This window comes from Oryctolagus cuniculus, chromosome 8 (genome assembly GCF_964237555.1).
Source record: "Oryctolagus cuniculus chromosome 8, mOryCun1.1, whole genome shotgun sequence".
Classification (NCBI taxonomy): domain Eukaryota; kingdom Metazoa; phylum Chordata; class Mammalia; order Lagomorpha; family Leporidae; genus Oryctolagus; species Oryctolagus cuniculus.
Window position 1 is genome coordinate 11,224,107 of NC_091439.1, and position 23,578 is coordinate 11,247,684.

General features: G+C 44.3%; 1 long non-coding RNA gene across 3 annotated transcripts in view; it reads right to left on the reverse strand.

The window, feature by feature from the left end:
• The window catches only part of LOC127483253 (uncharacterized), a 62,168-nt gene that overhangs the window by 33,192 nt on the left and 5,398 nt on the right, over window positions 1-23,578 (reverse strand). For all 3 annotated transcript variants that reach the window (XR_011378025.1, XR_011378026.1, XR_011378024.1), the window contains exons 2-4: window positions 14,122-14,325; window positions 13,246-13,321; window positions 8,152-11,175 (exon numbers count right to left, since the gene is read on the reverse strand). This is a non-coding gene — a long non-coding RNA (uncharacterized lncRNA). The remainder of the gene's footprint in view (window positions 1-8,151; window positions 11,176-13,245; window positions 13,322-14,121; window positions 14,326-23,578) is intronic.

A 23,578-nucleotide genomic window follows, 5' to 3' on the forward strand; every position in this document is an offset into this window, starting at 1 on the left:
TTGAAGGAGTCAGAACAGAGCAGTCCAGCCAGAGTTTTTCAGAGGGAGGAAACGAGGGAGCCCAGGACCAGACGCAGGCCAGACTATCTCCACGCCACAGCTCCCTGCCAGCACGTACACACTAAACAAACCGGGAGCATTCAGGCCCACACCTGTCTGCACACTAACTGGACAGGACTCCCGCTTTCCTGTATCCCACTTTGTCCTCCTCCTGTTGGCCATCGTTTCCACCACGGCCAACGTTTCTAATTCCTCCTTTTATCTTCATAGTCATTGTGCTCCTATTCCTACTATGTATAAAGTCCTACAGGAGCGAGTGACTGCTGTATTCCAAGCCATCCCACAGGAACAACACAAGACTGCTCTTCAATGAATCCGATCCCGAGTACAGACACCCCGCCCTGAGTCAACCCCCAGATCAGCAGGAATGAGCCAGGAGGAAACCAGGGCTCCATCTCCTTATCTACACACAGAGTCAGGGCTGATGGAACAAGGACGAAGCCTCCGCTGTTTTGGGTTCTTGTTACCCCTGCCTTTTTTTTTTTTTAATTTGACAGGTAGAGAGACTGAGAGAAAGGTCTTCCTTCCATTGGTTCACCCCCCACCCCAAGTGGCCGCTATGACTGGTGCGTTGCTGCCGGCGCACTGCGCCGATCCGAAGCCAGGAGCCAGGTGCTTCCTCCTGATCTCCCATGCGGGTACAGGGCCCAAGCACTTGGGCCATCCTCCACTGCACTCCCGGGCCACAGCAGAGAGCTGGATTGGAAGAGGAGCAGCCGGGACTAGAACCCGGCGCCCATATGGGACGCCTGTGCCAAGGCCGAAGATTCAAGTGAGCCTTGGCACCAGCATGGCTCTGTTCCCCCACCCCTGCCTTCTTTCAAGGGACCAGTTCAATTTCACACCCTGTATTGTTTCTGACCCCACACCTTGCATTCTTCTGCAAGAAGCCTGCAAAAAAACTTGAAAAACCTGTATGGAGAAGCTCACTTCCACCTACTGCCCCCCACCCCCACCCCAGCCCACCTAAGATATAAAATGGCCCAGCCTGCTAGGGTCTGGGCTCTCTGCCATGCCACATGTTTGGTCTGTGTACATGCTGGCAGTTGGTTGACCTCTGTGAGTTTATTTTCTTTGAATAAATTCTGTCTGGTTGTAAAAAAAAAATAAAAGCAAGAAAGAAAAGAAAAAATCTGTAGGTAGTATTTAAAGATAATAAAAGACAATCTCGTCTTTTTTTTACATATTCATATGATTTTTTCAAGGATTTGTTTATGTTATTTATTTGAAAGGCAGACTGACAGAGAGAGAGGGTGAGACAGAGAACAGATCTTCCATCTGCTGGTTCACTCCCCCGAATGGCCACAACAGCCAGGGCTGAACCAGGCCAAAATTTAGGAGTTCAGAACTGTATCCGGGCCTTCCACATGGTGGGGGAAGGACATCCTCTACTGCTGTCTCATGTGCATTAGCAGGGAGCTGGATCAGAAGCAGAGCAGCTAGGAATTTGATAGGGGATGCTGGTATTGTAGGAACAGGTGACAGCTTAACCCACTACACTGTAATGCTGGCCCCATGACCTCAAGTCCTGACAACGCACTGGTGCTTGGTTTTCATGTCTAAAGACATTTTCTGATGAAGACATCTCCATGCTCTTCGGTAGGATCAAAGGGTGCTGCAACCAAGGAACAGGCTAGTGCACATGGCCAACAAGAAAACTAGTAGAAGGGGATCATAGTATGACAAACAAGTGCCCCTGGATTTGCAAACCTAATGTTAATTGTTCTTTCTTTTGTGTTATACCTCTAGATCTCCAGTTCCAAAACCATTTTTCTTCTTGTATCTCCCCAAAACTTTCAAAGTAAGAGGGACCCTTTAATTTGTTTATTTTTATTTTCATTTTTTTGACAGGCAGAGTTAGACAGTGAGAGAGAGAGACAGAGAGAGAGAGAGAGAGAGAGAGAGAGAGAGAGAGAAAGGTCTTCCTTTTCCATTGGTTCACCCCCCAAGTGGCCGCTATGGCCGGCACGTTGTGGCCAGCGCACCGAGCTGATCCGATGGCAGGAGCCAGGTGCTTCTCCTGGTCTCCCATGGGGTGCAGGGCCCAAGCACTTGGGCCATCCTCCACTGCACTCCCGGGCCACAGCACAGAGCTGGCCTGGAAGAGGAGCAACCTGGACAGAATCCGGCACCCTGACCGGGACTAGAACCCCGGGTGCTGGCGCCGCAGGCAGAGGATCAGCCTAGTGAGCTGCGACACTGGCTGACCCTTTAATTTGTTACCATATAGCCAATAGTTTCTTAAAGATTTTATAAGAGTTTTGAGCTACAAATTACATTTTGAAGGTGTTATACAGATTTTTTGTTTTGGAGACTCTAGTCTTGACAAACCCCTTTATTATATTGTTTATTCAATCAAAAAGAGGAAGAACTGTTCATGAACATGGTTGGGGAATGGGCTCTGTAATTGCCTGACTGCTCCCATTAATGAAGAGTGGTCCTTCCCGGGAACTGGATCTGTCTTGACCCTAGGCTCCATATTTCACTACCCAGATAGATTGACTGCATGTGTTGCATCCAGATTTTTCCTTAGGTTCACCAGGTTGTATTGGATATTATCTGAGGAGTTCCCTTTTAAACATACTTTGCCCATCATTTTCAGTCTAAGAATCAGGATAATATTCAAAGTAACCATATTCTTGTAAAAAATATAAATGTGTCTCGTAATTTTGTTTTGTTTTTGTGTATTTTACTTTTTATAGTAGTTTTAGGTTTACATGCATGGCTTCGCCGTTATCAACATCTTCCCCCAGTTATTCTAACTGATGAACTTACATTGACAGACCTTTATCATCTGGAGTCCATACCCTATGTTACAGTTCACTCTTTATGGGTTTGCACAAATGTGTAATGACAGGCCATCATCACTATACTATCATACCAAGCAGTTTCACTTCCCCAAAAATTCTCTGTTCTCTACCTATTCACACCTCACTCCTCTGTAAACCATGGCAATCACTGATCTTTTATTATCTCTGTAATTTTGATTTTTCCAGAATGTCATATACTTGACGTTGGACTCACGCTTTATGTAGGCTTTTCAGATTTGCTTCTCTCACTTAGTAATACGTAGCTAAGTTTTCTTCACATCTTTGCATGGCCTATAGCTCATTCCTCTTGGGTACTGAATGACACTGCAAGGTCTGGAAGCAGCACGGTCTACTTCCCCACTCACTCACTGAAAGGCGTTTTGCTTGCTTCCACATTTGGGCAGTGAGGACTACAGCCACCATAAAGATTCAAGTGTAAATTTTTGCGTGGACATATTTTTGACTCGGGTAAAGATCACATAACAAGATTGGCAGATTAAACAGTGAGAGAAGGCTCAGTTTTGGAAGAAACTGACAAAGCAGCCTCGACAGAGGCTGCACCATCCCGCATGCCCAGCAGCAATCAATGGGCGTTCCTGTTGCTCCGCCTCCTGCCCCACAGTTGGTGTTGTCAGTGCTCTGGGTTTTGACCACTCTAACGGGTGTACATGGTATCTTGTACATTTGCTTTTCCCTGATGGTGTATGTTGTGGATGATCCTTTCTGAGCAAATTTCCATCTCTAAATCTCCTTTAGTGAGATGCCTGTTTATTTCTGTGCCCTATTTTTAAAAACTGAACTTTTGGCCGGCGCCGCAGCTCACTAGGCTAATCCTCCGCCTTGCGGCGCCGGCACACCGGGTTCTAGTCCCGGTCAGGGCGCCGGATTCTGTCCTGGTTGCCCCCTTCCAGGCCAGCTCTCTGCTGTGGCCAGGGAGTGCAGTGGAGGATGGCCCAAGTGCTTGGGCCCTGCACCCCATGGGAGACCAGGAGAAGCACCTGGCTCCTGCCATCGGATCAGCGCAGTGCGCCGGCCGCAGCGCGCCGGCAGTGGCGGCCATTGGAGGGTGAACCAACGGCAAAGGAAGACCTTTCTCTCTGTCTCTCTCTCTCACTGTCCACTCTGCCTGTCAAAAAAAAATTTTTTTGAACTTTTGCTCTCATTGCTGAATTTTAAATTTTTTAAACATATTTTGATAATAACTCTCTACTTGATATAACTTTTACAAATATTGTCTTCCACCCTGTGACCTGCCTTTTCATTTACTTTAAAGGGCAGTTTAAATTAAACAGAATAAACTGAAAGGAAAAAATGTTTGTTTTTCTTCAAATATTAAATACAAAATTTTAGAAGCCATGCACTTCTGAAAACATTGAATTGAAAAGTGACTGTCAAAGTATCAAAGTACTTCTGAAATGTTGGGGAAATTGGGAAACTTTTTAAGTGAGCATTTGTTGTTAATAAATTATAGGAAGGGAGGTGTCGTATTTCCCTGGTTCCCCACTCTATCCCTGGCAAGTGGTGGGTACCCCTAAAACACTTGTAAATGAATGGATGGATGAGTGTCCCCTGTTGGTTAGCAACACCACAGACTTTATTTAATCTTCACAAACGTTTAAAAGTTAGGTTTTGGTGTCCTCGCTTCATAGAGGAGGAAACCGAGTCTAAAGGGAGATAAGGGAGTGGCCCCGGGCCACACAAAGAGGCGGTAGCAGAATAATTCAGCTATGAGAAGCCTAATTCCAAGTGAACATCTGTTCCACTGCGGCACTCACTTTAGCCAGGGCTGCTGGTTTCCTGCCCGACACTCAGTTCCTCCCTCGCCCTTGCAGACAGAACTCGAACTCAGCTCTGCCGTCCTATACTTTCAGGTGGCTCAGATAAACCTTCATCGATCCAAGCCAAAAACAATGCTTCCCTTTCCCCAGACCTCGGACTACTTAGGGTCAGGAGTGCGATCTGGCTTTGGTCAGTGAGACTGCAGACAAACACTCAGGTGGTGGGGGAGGAGGATTTAAAAAAAGGATTCTTCTTGCCTCTTCAGCAAAGAAATACAAGAAACAGATTTGTACAGGGATGTGATGCCTGCAGCTACTAGAATCAGCTTGCTGCCCAGAGGGGCAGGAGGGGACGGCCTTGGGCACCTGATGTACTGTTGGGTTCCCAGCATTGTTCAGTCACCGGCTGTGAATGATCAAGGCCTTGGTTTTTCTCAGTCAGTTGCTTGAGAGCTTGGGCTGGCCAGGAACCAGCGAACTGGAATGTCAGTCATTCTGTCAAACTGACCCTGTCTAACACCAGCTCCACAGTGTTTGAAACCTCATTGCAAATGGGCATTTAAAATGAAATGCTGTCATCGTTTTTCTGATGACTTTATGGAAATGGGGTCTTCTTACTTGTTCGTTCACTCACCAGCCATTTCCTGGGTGGCTGCTGCTGGCAGGTGCGTAAGTGCTTGACCAGAGGTCTGCAAAGGGGGACATTCAGGCACCCTGCTGGTGGGCTGCGGGGAGAGTCGGGGCAGGGGCTACACCAGCACTGAAAAGAAGGTGACATTGGAGCCAAATGCTAAAAGACCAGCAGGAATGATCTGAGTGGGTGAGGGGGAAAAACAAAGGGCATTTCCTGCAAAGGGGGAGAACATCTGAGATACAGCAGAGGGTCAGAGAATGTGCTACAGCAACTGTGTGTAGAGAGTGCAGGTTGGGAGAGTCTGACAGAGGTGACAAGGGGCCTTGGCAAAGCTTTGGGTTGAGGCCTGTGCAGAAAGCAGTACAGGGTGATAAAGGATGTTGGGTGCAGCAGCAGAGAGACTATTTTGGAGGGGAGAAAGGAGACCAGAAGGGTTACCAGGAAGCAGGGAGGAAATGAAGAGTTTTCAGATGCAAAAGATACACAGGGTATTTAGGAGACCGCATTTGAGAGATGAGGACGTAGCGGAGTAGTAGGTCTGCAAAGAGAGGCAGATTTAGTGAGGCCCGGAGGAGGCTGCAGAGAGGGACCAAGGCTGGCGATGACGCCAGTGCGTGTGGTTGCCAGCTTTACTTCGTGTGGTTTTACAACCAAAGAGGGATGGATTACTCCACATTTGGGTAAGTTCTGCAGAAAGAGAAGGGAGCCAGAGAAGTGAGAAGGTGAAGGTATTGTTTCGAGGACCGCAGGTGAAGTGCTGAGCCAAACCAGGCTGGAAATGGGGGCAACCCCTGAAGGGAGAGCACGGGACAGGACTTCGCTCACAGGGTACGCAGGTACAAGGAAACTTCAACACCTCTGGGAAAATGAAAGTAAAAGATGAGTTTGTGGGGGTGAAACAACTTTTGAAATGCATGCATAGCTTTTTTATAATACACACTTTTTCATGAAAAAAAGTCCTCTCATATACATGGATTTCAAAATTTTTTGGATCAAAATAAACCTATCTTTTAATTCCACTTCTCCTTGAATATTTCAAAATACCCTCATGTATCAGGAGCAATGAGGATAATAGAATCTGTGAGTAAGAAAGTATTTTAAAGAAAGATACCTTTTTTATTTATTTATTTTTTATTTGTTGACAGGCAGAGGTTAGACAGTGAGAGAGAGAGAGAGACAGAGAGAAAGGTCTTCCTTCCGTTGGTTCACCTCCCAGGATGGCCGCTATGGCCGGTGTACTGCGCCACTCCGAAGCCAGGAGCCAGGTGCTTCTCCTGGTCTCCCATGCGGGTGCAGGGCCAAGCACTTGGGCCATCCTCCACTGCCTTTCCGGGCCACAGCAGAGAGCTGGACTGGAAGAGGAGCAACCGGGACAGAACCGGCGCCCATATGGGATGCCGGCGCTGCAGGCGGAGGATTAGCCAAGTGAGCCACGGCACTGGCCAAAAGATACCTTTTTAAAATATGTCTTTATTTGAGAGGCTGAGAGACAGAGTTTTCATTTGCTGGTTTACTCCCCAAATGCCCCCAACAGCCAAGCCTATGCCAGGCCAAATCTAGGAGCCAGAAGCTCAATCCAGGTCTCCTATGTGGGCGGCAGAAACCCACTATCACCACTGATTCCCAGGCTGTGCACCAGCAGGAAGTTAAGAGTCAGGAGCCACAGCCAGGCATTGGACTCAGCTACTCCAGTGTGGAACCTGGGTGTCTTTTCACCTTGAGGCCAAAGGTCACCCTGGCAGGAGTGCTGAGTCTTCTGAAGCTGGAGTTGCTCTTGGTAACCATCGGGGGCAGGGGTGGGTCGCTAATGGAGAATTAACTGCTGACGACAGGTGCGTCGTGGAGATGAGGGTCCACAGTGCTGAAGGAGCCAAGACACCAGGCAAGGGAACAGCCATCTCCATGAACATCAAAGACACCACGATCAAGGCAGATGGAGGGTGGAGAGAAAATCTGTAAGCCATGTTCCCAAATCTCTTGACACATATCAGGGAGTGATGAGAGCCTGCAGCAGGGATGGACGACTGCACACTTGTGAGGCACACATTTCCAAGGAGCAGAATTCCCACATGATATTTGAGGAATATTGAAGCAATATGGACAGGTTAGTAGCCAGCAAGGAGAAGCTGAGGAAGCCGGCAGTACCTTTGTCCATGCCCGCTGCACACTCCACCCCCCTGTGCATGCTTGCTTGAAATGCCCAACATGATGGCAGGCTCAGCACACCCATTCCCCAGCATGCACCTGGGCCTCACTTCCCATAACACAAGAGAACTTTCCTAGAGATGACCACATGTGTGCCCCGACCTTACATGGAGATGCCGTGGCACTTCCAAAATTACCCAGGAAGGGATATGGAAGTGAGTGGTACTCAACTCCAGCACAAACTCTGCCTCCTTCAAATATTCAATTAGGCTCTGCCTCAGGTAACCCTGTACCCTATATAAGGACCACCCCGACTTTGGTGGGGGTGCAGCCATTTCTATTCTTCTTGTGAAGAGAAGTTGCCTGCACTCACATCTGAGTTTGTGGTATCCTTTCCATAAATCCTGCTCTCTTGTGCTCCTCTACATATCCTCCTTGAATTCTTTTCTCACGGAGAGTCAAGTGCTTGGAACAAGCCCAGCTGTGGGTCACGCTCCCCACACATCAGTGTTATAGTTATTTGGTATTTACTGTGCACCAGGCTCTGTTTGAGGAACTTTATATATACTAAGCTCATATAATTCTCTCCTGTAAGGTAAGTACTGTAATTATCCCCTACTTTGTAAATGAGAGAACTAGGGCCCTGAGATGGTTAATAACTTGCCCAAGGTACATAGTCACAATTGCAACCCAGGTAGGTAGGCCTCAAAGTCCAAACTCTTACCTATGCTGCTGTCCTGATTCTGCCAGGCAACGAGGGCCAGCCCCTGTGGCAGTGAGGAAAGTTCCAGAACACGTAGTCCCCACTAGTGAGCACTGGTGGGAGGTAGTGTCCAAGCTATGGCGCCACCTAAAAAAAGCCAGACCGTGACTGCTCCTCGATGGTTTGGCTTCTGCGTGTCTCCCAGATTCTGTGTCATTAGTACTTACACATAATAGTGTATCTTTGAACTGTGCGTTAATATGTAAACTGCCTCAGGCCTTTTCAGAAGTGGGCGTGGTAGGCTTTTAAAATGAATGGTTCCATTAATTATTAGTGATAAGTATTCAGTTACATAAAAGAATTGATTTGCATGTTCCAGAGAACTTGTATGCTCCTCCCCACCTGAGAAGTGGCAAAGAAGACACTAAAACGTCATCTGACGCAGCGCACGCGTCCCTCTTGTCTTTGGCATTGCTAAGCTCTACAGCAAATCGGTTTATTCGGGGTTCCCAATGCGTTTTGAAAGATATTCTCCCTATTTTTCTTTGTTTTTTCTCTTTTCTTACCTGCCAGACACTGACTATGTTAAGTGCCAAGAGCACACAAGTGTTCCAACGAAGTCTGTTTTGATTGGCTCATGGCAGATTTTGTTTATTTTATTAGGAATAGAGCCCAAAAAGTCTTTGAATTAAGTTCAGATACTACAAAGCAAAGACCTGCTGTTTCCTGAGCACTGACTGAGAAACCGGCTTCCTCCTCTTTCCAGAGTGACTCTTCCAGAAAAGGAGCTCTTAGAAGGGGAGAAATGTGGAAAGCGCGGATCTTCACAAAAGGAAATTTGTGGTACAATTATAAACTACGATACGGACTCAAGACTGGAAATCCATGGCTCATATTTACATTTAATAGCTCTGCTATAATTAAAATATGTCTTTCCAGGTGTGATTCAGGTGTCATTTATAAATACATCTATTGATATGATGTGTATTGCAAAAAGTCTGTGCTAATCGTGAATGTGATCATGGATGTGCAAACCAACTAAAGAGCTGGATATTTTAGATGTAAAATCTCAGGTCATTTGAAAAAAAACAAATGATTTCTTTTTCACCTGGAAGATTTAGAGAAGCAGCATTTGAAAAGGACCTACTGACATTTCAAGGTAGCTATTCTTAATGCAGCTTTGAGTTCTGGAATACCTAGAAGCCCTGTGGAACTACAGGAAGGAAGAGAAATCAGAGAACTGTTGGTCAACAAGATGACACTTTACTTCAATGACAACTCCACTTCTTGGAGAAAAAGTATTTTGTGAAGTCAGGAAGTAAAGCAGAAGTGCTGGTGCTATGCAGCTGGTTGCTGGTTAAGCCACTGCCTGCAACACTGGCGTCTCACCCCATATTGGAGAGCTCTTTTGCCTGTCTGAGGCGCCACTTCTGATCCAGCTTCCTGCCAATGAGCCTGGGAAAGCGGCAGAAGATGGCGAAGTGCTTGGGTCTCTGCCACTGAAGTGGGAGGCCTGCCTGGGGTTCCAGGCTCCTGGTTTCAGCCTGGCACAGCCCCCACCAAGATTGAAATTTGGGGAGTGAACCATCAGATGCAAGTTCTCTTTCTCTCTGGGTCTCTCCCTCCTACTCTGTCACTCTACCTTTCATATAAAGAAAATCTCTTTAAAAAAAAAAGTAAATCAGAAAAAAAACCCACTGAACTTTGACATAAACCAATTTTTTAACACTTTTTCAGTGTTCAATTTGTAAGGCTCTGAGCTCACTGCTAAGCTATGTCTACATGGTAGGGGTGGAGGGAGGGTCAGATATAAATAAGTATGAGTTGCAGTCTTTTCTCTCAGGTTTCTAGTAACATACTTGAATTTTAACATACTTTGCATTTTTAGGAAAAATTCATAGAAAATGGAATTAAATGGTAAGTTTATTTTGATGCAAAAATATTTTATATCCATGCATTATTTTTAATAATATGCATTGCCGTGAACTTTTAAAATTTGCTTATTTATTTTATTTGAAAGGGGAGGGAGGGAGTAAGAGAGGGAGGGAGAGAGAGAGAGAGAATCTCCCATCTACTGGTGCACTTCCTAAATGCCTTTGTGGAGATTCCTCATGTGTTTATTGTTCTCTTGCTTGTCTGTATAGTTTTGCTACTAATACATGAATATACCCTAAAGAAACTTGTTTAGTTTTATAAATTTTTAAATTTATTTGAATGGAAGAAAGAAGAGAGAGGGAGGGACTGAGAGAGTGCACGTGCTCACATGTGCCAGTTCATTCCCCAAATGTCTACAACTATTGGTGCTGGGCTAGGGCTGAAACCAGGAGCCAAGAACTCACTCCAAGTTTTGCACATAGGTGGCAGGGACCCCACTACTTGAGTGATTATCATTGCTTCCCAAGGTCTGCACTGGCCAAAAGCTGGAGTCTAGACTGAGAGCCAGGAGTTGAACACAGGCACTTTTACGTAGGATGAGGGCACCTTAACCACAAGGCTACATGCACACTTCCAGTTTTACAAATTTTGGGCTTTATATCCATGGAATCATGTTGTATGCTTTCTTTTGTAATTCACTTTTTTCACTTAATATTATATTCTGGGGTGGGCGGTGTGGAGGCATTTGAAATTATATTACAGGAGAGGGGAGACATAAGATGGTGGTAGCCATCAACACCAGCTCCCACCTCCTGCTGATTTACTGCCTGAACTGCACAGGTAAAACCCAACCTGGTTTACATCCGCATATAGTCAAAGAGAAAAGCTCATTAAGACACTGACTAATGACAACAAGAAGTATTACTTATCTGGGAAAATTGCTTCTTTGGGAGAGTACCACTGACCACAGTCTGCTGTCCAGCCCGTGCTGTCCTGGTCCGCCATAACCTTCTGGAGAGAGTTCTCCCGAGAGATCTCAGTGGCACAAGAGGTGCTTTCTCCTGGCACATTCCTTTAGCAGCTCACAGGTCTCAGCAAATTCCCACCATCTCAATGGTGCGTCCACAAGGGCATCTGCTCTACAGGAGAGGCCTCGGGCATTGCCACTGGCTAGGAAAGGAGATGATAAGGTAGGTGGAGAGGACGGGAAATTCAGCGTATTACTGGGGCTTTCAGCTGTGTGCCTGACAGCGTTCAGCACTGCCCACAGCAGTAAGATTTCTACCGTCACTGTGGAGGAGAAAAATCCAGGACATTATGAGACCCAAGAGGAGGAACTCCTGGGTGACTCACAGAGAGGAAGATGATGACATCAACCCAGAGTATGCAGATCCTTTCAATTCGTTGCTTTCAGAACGTGGTACAAATGGCAGTGTTTAATTTTAATTATGCACTAATGTGCCCTTGTTTTCTAGGGTACTCATTTACCCTCATACTTGCAGCCAATGAGTGCTTGAGAATCTATCCATCACTGATCAATGCCATCTGCAGTTTTTTTTTTTTTTATACAGTTACTGAAAATTTGGACCACAGCTAATTAGTAAAGCATTTCCAGGACTCCCAATGCATGGCATGAGTACAAAGCTAATTTTAAAAAAGAATTTATAACTCACTTTTATCATCTGATTTTTTTAAAGTCTTCTCTTGATCCCCTAACCAAAAGACAAAAACTGATCTGCTTCTCACAGGCCACTGTGAAGTTCGAAACAGAAGAATGGATGATAAGCTTATTCACAGCTGCTGTATCTCTCCCCGGGAATGTTTGAGACAGTTTATCAGAGCAAATATTCAAATGCCTCTGCGTTAGCATATTTCTTTTTTATTTTTAAACGTTTATTTAAGCCGGCGCCGTGGCTCAATAGGCTAATCCTCCACCTTGCGGCGCCAGCACACCGGGTTCTAGTCCCGGTCGGGGCGCCGGATTCTGTCCCGGTTGCCCCTCTTCCAGGCCAGCTCTCTGCTATGGCCAGGGAGTGCAGTGGAGGATGGCCCAGGTGCTTGGGCCCTGCACCCCATGGGAGACCAGGAAAAGCACCTGGATCCTGGTTCCTGCCATCGGATCAGCGCGGTGCGCCGGCTGCAGCGGCGACCATTGGAGGGTGAACCAACGGCAAAAGGAAGACCTTTCTCTCTCTGTCTCTCTCTCTCACTGTCCACTCTGCCTGTCAAAAAAAAAAAAAAAATCTCATTGGTTTCTTCTCATTTCCTCACTCTAAATGTTGGATTGCTTCTGGGCTCAGTCCTTGGTTTCTTTAAAAAAAAAAATTAAAAAAAAAAATAAAAAATAAAAAAAAACGTTTATTTATTTATTTGAAAGGCAGAGTCACAGACAGAGAGAGGGAGAGACAGAGAGAGCTCTTCCAACCTCTGGTTCATTCCCGAAATGGTCGCGATGGCAGCAGCTGGGCCAATCTGAAGCCAGGAGCCAGGAGATTCATCTTGGCCTCCCACATGGGTGCAGGGGCCCAAGTACTTGGGCCATCATCCTCTGCTTTCCCATGCTGTTAGCAGGGAGCTAGATAGGAAGCGGAGTAGCAGGAACTGGAACCAGCCCCACCTGGGATGGTGATGCCACAGGTGGAGGCCTAAGCTACTATACCACAATGCCAGCCCCTTTAGTGTATCTCTTAACATTTGGAAAGAGATACTCTTGCATGAGACCCTGTAGAAAAGGACTTGCTAATAGTATTTAGTGTGGCTCCCTCCATTTTTGCCATATCATCTTATAAAATGAGTGAAAAATGTTGTGCCAGGAATCTAAGTATGCATAGACCTTGTAACAGCAAGGATAAATAAATAAAATCCTAAAAACTTTGAAATCCATGCATAGCTTTAAAAAAATGCAACTTATATGGAGACTCCCCAATATGAAAGACTTGGGTGTAAATCCAAGGTATCCTTCAACAAGTGAGTAAGCTGTAGAATGCAAACAATGGAATATTATTCCCCACTAAAAATAAGTGAGATATCCAGCCAAGGAGAACACTTTGTACATTAAATTAACATTAGCACAATTAAATCAACAAGTTTTGTCTTAACAACCTTAAGCATGATAAACTAGTCAAGAATTTAATTTGTTTAAGGTAGAATAGCTTGGAGATTAAAAAAAATCCTGAAATATACACAGAACTGTAAAAGGAATGATTCCATCAACCCAATCAATATTTATTGCTTGCCTACCCTTTGCAACTTGGTTCCAGTTATCACAGTGTTGGCATTGGTCATGAAGATCAGAAGTAAATTGTAAGGATGAGTACTGAAAAAAAATAAATAAATAAAAATCATTCAGTTTAGTACGAATTGAGAGCTCATAGGCTTCAGTCACTAAGGTAGGTTATGGGACTCTCGATCAACTTATAAACCAATGCAATCACATGATTCTCTGTAATCAGGTAAGTGGACTGTGCACTGGTGCAGGATGAGCCAGCCTCACCACGCCCTGACAGAAAGACGAAGCTGACATTGTTTATGGCACAGAAAGCTCCATTGTGAGAAGCTGGCCCAGGACAGAAGGTGTGCCTCAACCTCAGTGGATTCTTGGAGGACAGGGTGAAGAAGCTGGAAATGGTTTTCCAGGGAGGCTGGACTAATGAGCAGCCATCAGTCACCAAGCCACAAGAAACAAAGAGTCTTTGATTCCAGTGCCTGCCTCAGGGTCACACTCGTTAGGGCTTCTTCAACTTAGCTTCCCCTGACTACTAGAAGCAAGCAGAGACAAGAACTTCTAAGAGAAGAGTGCTTGTCCAGAAGCCAAGAGGCAGAGAAGTCTGCAGGGAGGTTCTATGTTGTTTTTTGCTTTTTTGTTTTTGTTTTGCGCTCAATGGAATGACAAAGCTCCACATAGTCCCATGAGAGCTTTAAGGCATAACTTCCAACTGGGCACGAAGAACGGATCGATTAGTATTCTGAATAAACTACATTCCAAGCTCAGACTCCTTATTCATAAAATCTTTTGTTGTCATTTCTTGGCTTAAAAAACTGTTTTTCAGGGTTGAATTGATCACCACATTAACTGGGAACATGTTGAAATCTTTCACAAAGCTCCAAAGCTCTCACCTTTACATTGGAGACTGGCTGCACCAAATGTTTCCACGATAGATGACGACTTAAGTGGTACATTCCGTTTCTCTGCCTGGAATTTTCTGCAAAAGTAGTTTATTCTTTTCAGTATATCTTTGGTAGATACGAATAAGATATGGAAAGAGTGCACACCACTGTGGTAGGAAGCAATAATGTGGTTTGCTTGACGTTTGGAAGAGCCTGAAATACATGAGTGAAATACATGAGTGAGCCAGGGATTGAGTTCAGAAACCATACTGACTAAGCTAAGATTCATGAGGAAAAATGATGAGCCTACAAGTCCGCCTGGTCAAAGCATATAGAAAGGTTACTGTTAAATTAATTCAGGATAGTCTTACACAAATGGAAGTCTAAGATGTTAGGCTGGATTTTTTAGGGAGGTAAATTTGCAAGGAAATTATGTTACCCAAGCTGGGGGAGACCTAACACTGTAGTGAAGGTGGGAAGGGTGCAGAAGAGGTCATTGTCAATGTGGGAAACAGTCCCTAACAGAATATTTTAATCAGAATGAAGAAAGAGCTATGGAAAGCCCTCAGCCTTTTACAGAGACAGCTTCAGGAAGCCGAGATAAAACCACCGATTTATTCTGACTTGTCATACTCATTTCTATGTTTGGATAAGCTTCCAACTTTTTATCCTTTTTTGTTTTCAGTGTTGTAAAATATCTCCAAGAATTCCTTTAATGTGTGAAGATTTCTTTTAGTTTTTTGGCTGGCAGCACTTCCTTTGGGATATCTTCATCCTTTCAGTCCAAATCTCTTTCCTCATGTACATGGGTAACCTTGACTACTACAGTTTCTCAAACATCAGTGATGCCCCCCGTCCCCCTGTCTGTTCTTCCTTCTATCATTCTATTCACGACTGATTTGAATTTTACTCACAGAATTTTCACTGATCACTGCTTTGCTGCACTTCCACCTTTCTTGGCCAATTCCTTCAAGGGTCCATTTTTGTTATTTGTTATGTGGGTTTATCCCTGGGAGATAAGGAGGCAACAGAGCTACACACCTTTCTGTGTGTGCCTGAACTGAGTGATTAAGAAGTTACAGCCAGGTAACATGTCATGGAGGAGACCAGAACTTTATTGATAACCACTTAAGTTGAACAGCATTAAACTTAATTCAGGGAACCATACATTAAAAAAAAGTCTACTGCTTAGTCCATAAAAGATTATTTCTGGGGGTGGGCATTGTGGTGTAGCAGACAAAGCTGTAACCTATGATCCCAGCATCTCATACAGGTGGCTGGTTTGTGTCCTGGCTGCTGCTCTACTTCCAAACCAGTTCCCTGTTAATGGCCTGGGAAAAGCAGCAGAAGATAGCCCAAGTGTTTGGGCCCCTGACACCTAAGTGGGAGACCTGGAAAAATTCCTGGATCCTGGCTTCAGTTTGGCCAAGCCTTGGCCATTGCAGCCATCTGGGGAATGAACCAGCAGATGGAAGATTTCTCTCTCCATGTATCTTTCTTTCTCTCTATAACTCTTTCAAAATAAATGAATAAATATTTTTAAATAAAAGATTGCTTCTAATATATTCTGCATAAAGAACAACATGAAGGGAATTCAGTATTAAGGTGTGGTTAAATTATTCCAATTATATTTTTAGTTTATAATGTTTGCGAATATTGATTTTGAACTGGGGGATAGTTTGTATTCTGATTCTACAATTTTTATCCCTTGTCGCATTATGAAGGACACAAAAAAGCAGAAGACTTGATCGTTATTCTCCAAAATTAACTAGTATTGTTGCTAAACTGACACTCTTTGCACATTTGTTAAATTATAGGATTTGGAGCATCTAGAGGTTGGTATGAGGCCCTCTGATACAAGACAAACAAATATTAAACCCAGGAGATGGCAGAAAGTGGTGTGACATGGGCTAGGAAAAATCTCAATGGAATTCATAGGACCTGACAGGTAGGAATGTAACTTATCGAGTGATTAAAACGAAAAAGAAATACAAATGTAGCAAATTAAGTTCATATATTAAACAGCTTAGTGTAGAGATGGTGCATGCAATGGCACGTTACTCCCTTTAGATGCTGCCTCAGTGTCAGAAATCTCAATATAATGGCATCATATGCCAGAGATACTTTATGAACAAAATATTAGGCCTATCTTGGTTGCTTACTCTAAATGAAATATAAATACTTTAAATGGGGCCATCAAAGAAGGAGGTACCTTTCTCTGAAGGGAGGAGAGAACTTCCACTTTGACTATGACCCTGTTGGAATAAGATTGAAGTCGGCGAACTCAAAAGGCTTCCATGGCCTTGGCAACTCATGACTAGAGCCTAGGGAGATTACTGACGCCATAAACAAGAGTATCAAATTGTTAAGTGAACAACAGGAGTCACTGTGTACTTACTCCTCATGTGGGATCTGTCCTTAATGTGTTATCCAATGTGAAGTAATGCTATAACTAGTACTGAAACAGTATTTTACACTTTGTGTTTCTGTGTGGGTGCAAACTGATGAAATTTTTACTTAATATATACTAAATCGAAATTCTGTATATAAAGATAATTGAAAATGAATCTTGATGTGAATGGAATGGGAGAGGGAGCGGAAGATGGGAGGGGTGCGAGTGGGAGGGAATTATGGGTGGGGGGAAGCCATTGTATTCCATAAACTGTACTTTGGAAATTTATATTTACTAAATAAAAAGAAAAAAAAAGAAATATAAATACTTTAGTTCTCCTAAAAGTAAAATAGTTTTTAAAGCATATAAGAAATACATTCAAATTATGGGATATTTTATACATATCAAAATTTTTAATTATATTTGTTATTTGTCATGATATAAAACATAATTCTTCCTATCAGTTTACTATCATTATTAGTTAACATCTATTTATTTTCTGATAGCCAACTTTACAAATTCACAATTATTAATAATTTAACCTGAGACCAGAGAATTGAAATAATTAGATGAGTTAATTTATAATCTAAAAATCAACAATTACAAGCAGACCATTCAAAGTTAAAGGAGATTTAATAGATGCTACTATTTCTACATAAATAACCTTTTTCTGAAGTTTTTGATTTTGCAATATAGTCCTATTAGAATATATTAGATATTTTCTTAATTTTCTTTAGTTCATTCATGTTTTTGCTTAACTAAAAGTAACAGTGAGGCTATATTTTCCTTGGCTCTCTTTCATCTCAGAATTAAGTCACTGAAATCCCCATCTTCAACATTAAGTTAGGTCTTGTGGAATGCTCTCACTACTTCATACATTTGGAAATTTCGGATCAATGCCATTGGGCTGGGTTGTGCTACTCTACCGATACACGAGCGTCAGGAGTTAGGGCACTGTAGTTAGAAGGCTGATGAAAGAGTCTGGGGGAGACAGGGACTGAACCCAGATTCCCATCAGTGTTTTAAATGGGAGGAGCGCTTGAAATGGACTAGGACTACAACTGAAGGGTCACTGTCAGGGAGGGGTTAACTGGTGATCCACTAGACAGGGGCCACAAAGGGCAGAGCTGTACTGGCAGGGTGAAGCCCACCAGCTTACCACACAGGACAGGCTTGGGGAAGGCTGGGGTCACAGGCAGCTGCAGTAGCAAGGCATACCCAGACTCTGCTCATGAATATCAGAATCAGGTAAGTAGAAGCTGAGGAGCAGACCTAAGAGGGATGAAGTAGCATTCCTGGGAGTTACTTCTCTAAGAAGCAACGCCTAACTCTGACCTTTTCTCTGTGTGGGCAGTACAAGTCTTCCACGTCTTCCAAAGACGGCTGTTTCTGTCAATATTTCTTGGACTAGTCATGGAGGTAGGTCAGCAGTTGCATTTTCAAACTCCCAAGCCCCAGCCCGTGTTTGTGTTGGCTAGTACTGCCCTGCCCTGAGGTTTCAGCAGGGACTCTCAGAGGCCAGGTTCTTTGATTTCCTTAACCTTCTTTGTGGTACTTTCACTCTCGTCCCAGCCCCCAAAATCCTGGGCAAAGGGCCAGGCTTACAAAACTAGCCTTTGGATCAGGGTTTAGACCTATAATGCCAATGAAAAAAAAGTTTCTGAATCAGCAATAATTAATCCATGCAACTGTATTTGGCTCTAAAATGTAATGTATGCTTAGGAATTTCTCTTACAGGTAAAGGATCTCTGGAAGTGAGTTTAGCATGATAGAAATATTCTCATCCAGTGTGGGAACATATCAAGGAATATTTCCTTTACTGTCTCCTTATCAAAGCTTTTGAAACTTCTGAACTCTTAGGTTCCTAAGTATGCCTGGAGAAAGTCACATAAAGCACCACTTGATTCTACTACTTGGTCAGGCTGCCTAATGCCACCTAAGTGAATCTCAATGGTGCATTTGGAAATGAATAGGGATGTTTTTGGTTATCACAATTATGGGGAGTATACTGGCATTGAGTAGACAGAATTAGTTATACTAAACTTTCTACAATGCACAGGAAAGGAATCCTGCATAGTAGCAGGCAATGACTACAGGGTAAGACCACATTGGAAAACTAGGGTTCAATTCCTAGCTTTGGCTCGTAACTCCAATTTCCTGCTATGCAGACCCTAGGAGGCAGCGGTGATGGACCAAGTAATTGGGTTCCTGCCATCCTTGTGGGAGACCTGGATTGTGTTTCCAGCCCCTATCATTTTGGGCATTTGGGTAGTGAACCAGTGGACTGGGTTTCTCTCTCTATCCTTGCTTCTCAATAAATAAGTTTAATAACAACAACAATAATAATAAAAGAATCCTGCACAGAGTTCCTCCAGTACTACCATTACAGGCAGTACAAGGCACATCAAAAACGTTGCTGGGGGTGGGCATTGTTGCACAGTGGGTAAACTTGCTGCTTGGGATACTGGCATCCTATATTGGAGTACTGGTTTGAGTCTCAGCTGTTGCTTCCAATCCAGCTTCCGTTAATGTGCCTGGATGGAAGAAGATGATGTGGCAAGTCTTTGGGTTCCTGACACCTAGACGGGAGACCTGGAAAAAGTTTCTGGCTCCTGGCTGCAGCCTGGCCCAAACCCAGCTCTCATGGCCATTTGGGGAGTGAACCAGCTTGAATGATGTGAGGATCCTCTCCAAAGAAGATTTCTCTCTCTCTCTGTCCCTCTCTGTCCCTCTCTGTCACTCTCTCTTCCAAAGAAATTTGTGGAAAGTAGAATTAAATGGTAAGTTTGCTTAAGGTAAATGCTTTTGAAACAAATGCAGAATTTATTTATAATATACATTTTTCATGAACTTGTTAATGGAAGAACAATGCATGGATTCCAAAACATTTGGCAACAAAACAAGTTTATCTTTTAATTCCAATTTCCCTCAAACTTTCTGAAGTATCTGCATAGCTGTAGTGATCTCTAGCTGACTCCAAGTCGCATTCCCACTAGTAACTATACCCAGCTTTTTCTACTGTTCTTCAGTCCACTCAAGATTATCTGCTATTAATAACGGTTTATCTTTGTTTCCTCTGGTCTTCATGTCAAACAACCAAAACTTAATCAAACACCCTCCCTTTCCCCCTTATTACTCTTCATCTGCCTGCCCTGTTCTCCTTTCCTCCCTCTCAGAGAGAGAGATCTTCCCTATCCAACAGCTCCACACAAAGGCCCCACCCACCCGATCCCACAGCCCCCACTGTCTCCTTCATCTTTACTGCTTTCCAGTCTCTTCTTCCGAGAAGTGCTGGACTGTCCCTATCCAGAGCATCAAGTAAAAGCAGAACCAACTTAAGTCTCTTAGGCTTGCTGGTCCAGGTAATGTCCTTCGTCATTTCTTCCGCTTAGGGTCCTGTGTCTGTAAACTGTTTCATGCAGTCACTGCCTCCATTTCTTGGGCATCCACTGACTCCTGAATCCCTTGCAATCTGGTTTCCACCTCCCTTGTTCTGCTTTCTTGAAGGCTGCCTTAATGATCAGCTGCAGAACCACTCACTCTTTCTCACTCTTCAGATGTCTTTACAAACTGGATTGATAAACTCCTTGCTGAAGTCCCTTCCTCCTTCCTTTGTTTTGGTTTACCTTGACAGAGAGAGAGATCTTCCATCTGCTGGTTTACTAGTCAAATTGCCACAACAGCCAGGGCCAGGGCAGGCTCAAGATAGGAGCCCAGAGCTCCATTCAGGTCTCCAATTGGGTGGCAGGGGCTCAAGCACTTGGGCCATCCTCTGCTGCCTTCCCAGGTACACTTGTAGGAAGCTGGATAGGAGGCAGAGAGGCCAGGACTCAAACCAGCACTCCAATTTGGGATGCCAACCTTGCAAGCAGTGACTTAACCAGCTGTGCCACAACACTGGACCCAATATTCAATTAAATAAAAATATTTAAGGAAAATTTATATTTTTTCATGTTTCCAGTTTGTTTGGTTCTTTCTGTTTTCTGCATTTTAAAAATTCTATTTCCAAGGGAGTTAATCTGCCTTAGAATGAAGGGATTTTATCAGAAGAAATTGTAAGGGTTCAGATGATGCAGCATTTCAAAATATGACCATATGGGACCAGAAAATGCACCCCAGGACATAGTTCTCTGAGCTGGTTATTTTGAGGAAAAGCACATAGGAGAGTGGCTCTGAAAATGAAACGTGTGGCCCCTTAGGTTTCTTCTTCACACCTGGGAAGCTCAAAAGTCCACTGCTGTGTTGTTCCCTGACCCACACTTTAACTTCATTGCCTTGAAGATTGACTACATCCTTTAAAGTCCCTGCTGTCTTAGGAAAGCTGTTTAAGTCACTTAGTTACAGAGGGACTAGGTGCAGGAGAAGGAAACCGAACCTGGGGAACCAGAGAAAGGAGGGCGATGAGAACCTGCACTGCGGGACCACTGAGCAGAGGTCTGTGGAACAAGGAAATCTGTCGGAGATTTCACTAAACTTCATCACAAACGGTTCCAAGTTTCTGATTCCAAACTCCTCCCACAAGAATTCCAAGCCCATCCCATGAGAATACACCTTGCCAGCATTTCCTTATGCCAGTGTTTCCTACTTAATTCATTAAACTTTCTATAACCTCCCCCTCCTCCCCAAAATCAGGGAGACATATTTAAGTCTATCCTGTCTCCATGATGATTACTTCGCTGATAATTAGCCTTTCTTTTCTCGAAAGACTTCTGTCACATATTGGTCTTCGTGTCCCTACTTCATTAAGTAGTGGAGAGCTACTCTGATGTAAAGAAATTTAAATTTATAATGCAGATCTGTACCAGCAAGAAGGCAGCCCCTACAAAACTTCTATTGAAAGAGACACTTAAAAATTTTTTTTGAGAGACGGAGAAAGGGAGATGAGAAGAGTGATCTCTCACTCACCACTTCACTTCCTAAATGCCCCCAATGGCTGAGGGCAAACTTGGCCAAAGCTGGGAAGCCAGGAACCCAATCCAGGCTCCCACATGAATGGCAGGGATCCAACAGCTTGAGCCATCACCACTGCCTCCCCTGGTCTGTGCTGGCAGGAAGCTGGAGTCAGGAGCCAAAGCTGGGAACTGAATCCAGGACCTCTGAGGAGGGCTGCAGGGGTCCTGCTAGACTAAATGCCCATTCCCTGAGAGACTTTATATTCACATAGGAGACACCCTTTATTCACAATCATTCCTCTCCTCACCCTCCAATAACGTCTCCACCACCTACCCAGATGCCCCAAGCACTATTCCTTCTGTAACTTGGGATGCTACAAAATTTCAATCATCTGGCCCTTCTTCCAGGGTCTTCTGGGACTCCCACATATTATACATCGCTGAATATGGTTTACTTTTGTTAATCTGTTTATGTCAAGCTGATTTCACAGCCCAGCCAAAGAAGCTAGGAGGGCAGAGGGGAGCCATTCTCCCTGTCCCAAACAGCAAATCTTACATATTATTGATCTTCAGTTGCTACTTCAGTGAATAATCAGTATTTGAATAAGGCATATTTTCCCTAAGCATGTGTTGGTGCCCTAGTTATTCAGTATTAAGTGAAGTTTTATCTTGGCTGTGATACTCAGAGTTAATAGATTTGTACCTACTTTTCGGTTTCTACAGGAAATTTCAGTACAACTTACTAAAACCCTGTAAAATCCTCAAGCCTGTGCCACTTTAGTACACCCATTTTTTTCACCTTAACTATGTGTACTAAGCAGGGTGATAAATTCATTTATCTCTATGGATGTAAAAGAATGTTCTACCAGGGGTGGCATTGTTGCATAGCACATTGAAGCTGCTGCCTGCAGTGCCGGAATCCCCTATGGATGCCGGTTCGTGTTCCGGCTGCTCCGTTTCTGATCCAGTTCCCTGCTTGTGGCCTGGGAAAAGCAGCAGAAGATGGCTCATGTGTTTGGGTCCCTGCTACCCACATGGGAGACCTGATGAAACTCCTGGCTCCTGGCTTCAGCCTGGTACAGTCCTGGCCATTGCAGCCATCTGGGAAGTGAACTAGGGGATGGAAGATCTCTATCTCTCTCTCTTTCCCTCTCTCTCTCTCTCCCCTCTCTCTCCCCCCCTCCCTCCCTCCCTCCCTCCCTCCCTCTCTTTCTCTCTGTCTTTCCCTCTTTCTCTCTGTAACTCTGCTTTTCAAGTAAATAAATAAAAATATTTTTTTAAAAATTAAAAATAATAAAGTTCAGAGGCTGGCATTGTAGCTTAGCAGGTAATGCAGCTGCCTACAGTGCTGGCATCCAATATGAGTGCCAGTTTGTGTTCTGGCTACTCTGCTTCTGATCCAGCTCCCTGTGAGTGGCCTGGGAATAGCAGTGGAAGATAGCCCAGGTTCCTGGGCCCCTGCTACTGACATGGGAGACCTAGATGAAGCTCCTGGCTCCTGGCCCAGGAGCCTGGCCCAGTCCTGACCATTGCAGCCATCTGGGGAGTGAACCAATGGATGCAAGATCTCTTTGTCTCTCCCTCTGTCTCTGTAACTCTGACTTTGAAATAACTAAATAAATCTTTTCTTAAAAAAACAAATTTCATGGCAGGCGCCGCGGCTTAATAGGCTAATCCTCCGCCTGCGGTGCCGGCACACCGGGTTCTAGTCCTGGTTGCCCCTCTTCCAGTCCAGCTCTCTGCTGTGGCCTGGGAGTGCAGTGGAGGATGGCCCACATCTTTGGACCTTGCACCTGCATGGGAGACCAGGAGAAGCACCTGGTTCCTGGCTTTGGATCAGTGCAGCGCGCCAGCCGCAGCGGCCATTGCGGGGTGAACCAACGGTAAAGGAAGATCTTTCTCTCTGTCTCTCTCTCTCTCACTGTCCACTCTGCCTGTTAAAAAAAAAAAAAAAAAGAACAACAACAAAAAAACAAATTTCTACCAGTTCTTTTCTGCCACCTATGACATTTTTAAGATGCAGTTGCAGGGAGTCCCAAGATTAGAGCCATTTGCACTAGAGATGATTGGAAAACTAATTACCTTGTGTGATTCCAACTTTGTTTTCATTAGTAACTTGCTTTAAATAGCTAGACTGACTGACACCAACAATAGGGGTGTCAAATTTAAACATTACACCTCT